This window comes from Schistocerca nitens, chromosome 5 (assembly GCF_023898315.1).
Source record: "Schistocerca nitens isolate TAMUIC-IGC-003100 chromosome 5, iqSchNite1.1, whole genome shotgun sequence".
Taxonomy (NCBI): domain Eukaryota; kingdom Metazoa; phylum Arthropoda; class Insecta; order Orthoptera; family Acrididae; genus Schistocerca; species Schistocerca nitens.
In genome coordinates, this window is record NC_064618.1 from 861,981,104 (window position 1) to 861,987,310 (window position 6,207).

Here is a 6,207-nt window from a genome sequence, read left to right on the forward strand (position 1 = left end):
CCAATGTTCTTCAAACGAATCGGGTACAGTTGTGGCCAGGTGACATGGCGCTTTTTCCTGTATAAAAATTCCACCCATGTTTGAGAACGTGAAGCCCACGAACGGTTCAGTTGGATGAGATGAACCAGAATATATCATGAAACTTTCTGGCAGATTAAAACTGTGTGCCGGATCGAGACTTTAACTCGGGACCTTTGCCTTTTGCGGGCAAGTGCTCAACCATCTGAGTTACCCAAGCACGACTCACGCCCCGTCCTGACAGCTTTACTTCCGCCAGTACCTCGTCTCCTACTTTCCAAACTTCACAGAAGCTCTCCTGCGAACCTTGCAGAACTAGCACTCCTGGAAGAAATGATATTTGCGGAGACATGGCTAATCCGCAGCCTGGGGGATGTTTCCAGAGCTAGAGCCTCGGTCCGGCACACAGTTTTAATCTGCCAGGAAGTTTCACATCAGCGCACACTCCGCTGCAGAGTGAAATTGTCATTCCAGAACATATCATGTTAAGACTGACTAAACCATTATGGAGCCACCATCAGCTTGCACAGTGGCTTGTTGATAACTTGCGTCCATGGCTCAGTGGGGTCTGAGCCATACTCCACCCGTACCATCAGCTGTTACCAACTGAAATAGGGACTCATGTGACCCGAGCACGGTTTTCCAGTAGCCTACAGTCTAACCGGTATGGTCGCGAGCCCAGGAGAGGCGCCACAAGCGATGTCTTGCAGTTAGCAAAGGCAGTCGCGTCCATCGCCTGCTGTGACAGCCCCACTGCGACTAAATTTTGCCGCACTGACGCAGTGTTGCTTGTCTGTTACCACTGTGGACTCTACACAAACGGCGCTGCTCTCGGTAGTTTAGTGAAGGCCATCGAGCTCTGCATTGTCCGTTGTGAGAGGTAATACCTGAAATTTTGTATTCTCGGCACACTCTTGACACTGCGGCTCGCGGAATATTGAATTCCCTAACGATTTCCGAAATGGGATGTTCCACGCGTCTCGCTCCAGCTACCATTCTGCATTCAAGGTCTGTTATTTCCCGTCGTGCGGCCACAATCACACCTTTTCGCATGAATCATCTGCGTGTAACTGACAGCTCCACCAATGCACTGCCCCTTTATATCTCGTGAACACTACACTACCGCCATTTGTATACGTGCACATCGCTACCTCAGTATATTTCAGTCTTTCTGAAGCTGCCCAACTCAACTGTTACAAGTGATGTTATTGGGAAGTGGAAACGAGAAGGAACACCCACAGCCACAGGCGGACCTCACGTACTGACGAACAGCAGTCGTCAGCACTGCGGAAGGTGTTTGTAAAAAAATAACGTGAAATCAGCGGAAGGAATCACTCGTGAGTTCCAAAGTGCTAGCGGCAGTCCAGCCACCACAATGACTGCGCGTTGGGAGCTCCTTGTAAGCCACATATCACTGCAGTCAATGCTACATGACGTCTGAGGTGCTATTAAGATGACAACCCTAGTCAGTTGACGGTGTGACTTGCAGTGATGTCGAGAGATGAATCACGCCACACCCTGTGGTAATCCGATGAAAGGGATTGGGTTCGATGAAGACCTACAGAACGTTACCTGCCAACAGTGAGTTTCGTAGGAGGTAATATTAAGATGTTGGGGGTGTTTTTCGTGCTTGATGTGTGCTCCCCTTATTGCTGTTAAGAAAATGCTAAGTGCAGAGGGATGTGAACACATTTTGCAGCACTGTGTTCTGCCTACAGTAGAGGAACAGTTTGAAAGACGATGATGGTATCAGCACGACTGTGGACGGTGTCACGAGCACCGTCTGTGAGACAATGGTACATTCCTGAAGTGAACTGACCTACACAGGTTCCCGGATTGAACGGAACGCAACACATTTGGGATGAGTTAAAACGACAACTTCGCTCGAAAACCGGCCTCCTCAACATTGAAAGCTACCCTTTCTTCTTCTACCGCACTCCTTTCTACTGTTCTTGTCAATCGTTCCGTAATGCTCCCTCTGCAACCCTGTACAACCTCTGGTTCTTTCAGTTTATCCAGGTCCCATCTCCTTAAATTCTTGCCTATTGCGGTTTCTTCAGTTTTAATCTGCAGTTCAGAGCCAATATATTGTCGTCAGAGTCCACATCTGCCCCTGAAAATGTCTTACATTTTACAATCTGGTTCCTAAATCTCTGTCTAACCATTACATAATCAATCTGAAACCTTCTACTGTCTACAGGTCTTTTCCACGTATACAACCTCTCATGATTCTTAAACCAAGTGCCAGCTATTATTAAATTATTCTCTGTGCAGAATTCTACCAGGCGGCTTCCTGTTTCATTCCTTTTCACCAGTCCATATTCATCTACTACTTTTCCTTCTCTACCTTTGACTACTATCGAATTCCAGTCCCCCATGACTTAAATTTTCGACTCCCTTAACTATCTGAATAATTTCTTTTATCTCATCATACATTTCCTCAATTTCCACCTCATCTGCGGAGATAGTTAGCACATAAAATTGTACTACTGTGGTGGGTGTGGCTTTCTGGTCCTCCCCTGGTGGAGAATTTTATGTCTTTCCCTAGTGGGTGAGACCTGTGGCCTGTACCTTGTGGTGGACTAAAAGCCAGTAGCAGCTTTTAGTCCACCACAAGGTACAGGCCACAAGTTTCACCCACTAGGGAAAGACATAAAATTCTCCACCAGGGGAGGACCAGAAGGTGAAGAATTGAATCACAACCACTTTCCACCGGACCTCGGTACAGAAGCCGAATTAGCTAAAACTAGACCATTCTCACGTTTTACAAACAATCGAACTATTCTCTACTCAGTGAATCTCCCCTCTTGACTGTTCTGTTGGCTGGTAGCCAACCCAGATACAGCGCCAGGGTTCCCACTCTGGGAAAGGAAGCCTCCAGTTTGCATATTTTGAGAGGAGCCAATCAGCCTCTCCAAATCTCTCTTTTCTGAAAGAAGAAGATTTTAGTCTAGGGAGACGTCATTCTCACGGTGAGTATGGCCTTGTTTTGGCAAAAACATTTACATAGACGGGACCACAGTGCCTCATTTACAAAGAGATCTATTCTTTCCGGACCAACCTTTTCCAATTTCTGAAACAAGAGTGTTAAGCTTCCCAGACAATCGTGCCCGTGAAATGTCTATGTTTTTTTTGCTGCTCGCTGGAAAAAGCTCCCGGGTTCCCGGGTTCGATTCCCGGCGGGGTCAGGGATTTTCTCTGCCTCGTGATGGCTGGGTGTTGTGTGCTGTCCTTAGGTTAGTTAGGTTTAAGTAGTTCTAAGTTCTAGGGGACTGATGACCATAGATGTTAAGTCCCATAGTGCTCAGAGCCATTTGAACCATTTTTGGAAAAAGCTGGCAACTTCCTGGCGTCGGGCGTCCGGGGGAGGAGGGGGGGGGGGGGGGGTGGTTGTAGTCTTGCCACCACGTACACCAGAAACTCTGCCCGCCGCATCGTCACAGCTTCTAACATGAGAATGCATGGAACTTTATGACCTTCCCACCATTTGCACTAAAGCTCAGTTTGGAGTAGACTCTCTTAAACAGCTTCCTCCGTCCACTCTCTAGCAATTGGCTGCCTCCATGACGGACTGCCGTCTGTCCTAGGTAATATTTTTCGCGAAACGATGCCATTCTGGCTGACGTTGAGCGGAAAAAGGAGAGGGCTTCGGACAGAAGTCCCTCCGCAGGTACGATCCGCTGTGACCCGCTACCCAGCCACATTGCCGCACTCTGAATTTATGGCCCCCAGTTCTTCTCTATCCCTGTTCTCCGTCACTTCCACTATGACCCCTTGGATATAAATTCTCTACAGGCTACACATCAGTTATAACAACATTCTGTCCATAATTTCCTGATGTAAAAAAGTCATAAGCCACCCATACCAAATGTACTACAGGGGAACACCGAAATCATGAACCAAAATATAAACGTTAATCAGACTGACATCGTTGTTAAACTGGGAGAGTGGCGTGCCACCTCTCAAGCTTTTCGATAGCCTCTTGGGCTCGTATATTGCCGGTCCCCATCGATAGCAAATGCGGTACATGTGTGTACACGTAGATTCCTTGTTGCTGATGTAACACGACGTCTAAAGCTGCGATGTGGTCCAAGATGGATAATGGGCCGTGCACCGCTCGCGTTTCTCCCATTTATTGTTTGTCACCTTATATTACGGTACTGCCCCCTCGTTTCCTTATTCGATTTACTGGCGTCACTAACTTCCTGCCTTACTTGCCGTGAGCGGCAGCAGCAGCGCGTATCGATAAGTGCACTGTCGCACCATTTCTGGAGCGACCGATAGTACTTCCAGGTCGTCGTGTGTCTGGCGGTCAGTTCAGGACAGACCAGCAGTGAAGACGGGGGACGGAGCGCCGGTGAGGCGGCGACAGCCAGTGCTCGCCGACCGCGGGCGACACACATGAACTGTCCGACGGAGGGAGATTGGAGCGGGACGACCGGTGGTTGGTCATTCGGTTGGTCGTCTCATCGGCCGACGTATACTTGGTCCTTTCGCCGTTTCCGGGGCTGCGCAGTCGGTCGGTTGACGTGGAGCAGCGAGTAAATCTCCGCGGCGTGTAGTTTGGCCGAGGCCGCTGGTGGCGTCCACGCGCGGTCGGTGTGTGTGGTGCTGTTCCCATTGCTACGAGGTCCGTGGCTCACCGATCCTGGACACGAAAGTTGAGTTTTGACTCAATCTACCAGCAAGTCTCGAGTGTTCATATTGTGTCGTTTGGGTTTCGTTGTCAACTGTTGGGATATTCCCGCGAGCAACACACGTGTGTTTTCAAGTTGGCGAAATTCTAGCCGCCCTCCTGTGGAGTTTAACTTAACTTGATTGTTTTTGAATTGAAGTGCACCAGCGGAATCTTGTGCCTTGTGGCAGTTAACGTTCCGGTTACCTGGCCAGGCCGTTGTAAATTCAGGCAGTGTATTTTCCTCATCGTGTTGTCGCTGTCCAGCACGGTGTGTAGTTTGACAGCTCAATGTATAATTGGTTGTGGGCGCCAATACCTTCTACGTTGTTCCATTGAACTCCCTGTTGTCTGCTGGTCGGGTGGAAGTTGTCTTGTCAGTGGGTCCGTTAACTGTCTGTCAGTTGGGTTGCCGTTGGATTGAGAATTGTTGGGTCGACTGCCCGTCTCATCTACGCGAGCGTTAGTGTTTGAAATCCAGACCGACCCTCGGAAACTTCTGAGCGCCGTTGGGTGTACTGCCTTTTCTTATTTGTTCTTGTTGTTTGTAACTGTATGGCTCCTAGCTGATTTTTAAATTAAGGTTCTATTTTTCTTAAGGTGTCACACTGTTTGGCCCTTCAGCCTAATTAAAGAACTGTTTCAAGATAAGGCTTTTTGCCCTTTCAAAAATTTATTTTGGTTTGAGTCTTAAGTGATGGGCCTTGAGCCGATTTGAAATTAAAGTTGTTTTGCTCTTAGGGTGTCAGATTGCTTGGGCCTTCAGCCGAATTGAAAGAACTGATTTAAGATAAGGCCTTCTGCCTTTTAAATTTCTGATTTTGGTTTGCGTCTTAAGTTATTGGCTTTCTGCCGATTTTAAATTAAAGTGGTCATGCCCTTAAGACATGAGATTGTATGGCACATTCAGCTGGTAATTAAGTTCCAAAAATGTATGCTGTGTTTTTTAAAAAAAAATTTGTAATGTTTGGTGAAATAAATAAAGTTGTATGTTCGAGTGTAACTGACATCCACTTATTTTGGCCCATTTCCACAAGTTAAACTCCCTTTCCTGTCCTGCGGGTTTAGCAGAGCGTCTCAGATACATTGACCACGACCTGGACCCTGACCTTCAAGAGCACTTCAGGTCAGTCATACGGATTTTTCTGTCATTGGCTAAGTGAAATAGACAGGATGTTCACTGATGATGTTGGAGATCCATACCAACGAATTTTATACAGTTTTGTTAAGAATTACGAGATAATTCTGAGTAGTTTGAAAGAGTTTGTAACTATACTGGAGAAACGACTGTAATATTGTGCCCAAATGTGGAGACGACAGCTGGAACATGTGACATCGCATAACTGTATAGACATATTTGTATCTCCTTTGTTACAAATTGTGCCTTATATTGCACTGGCAAAGTCGACAAAGTCCCGTTTAAGTCTCATTATGTCGCACAATATCTTATCCAGTCAAGCTGAGCATGTAATTAAGGACCATATCTGTTCAATTGAGCTTAGCTGGAGAGAAAA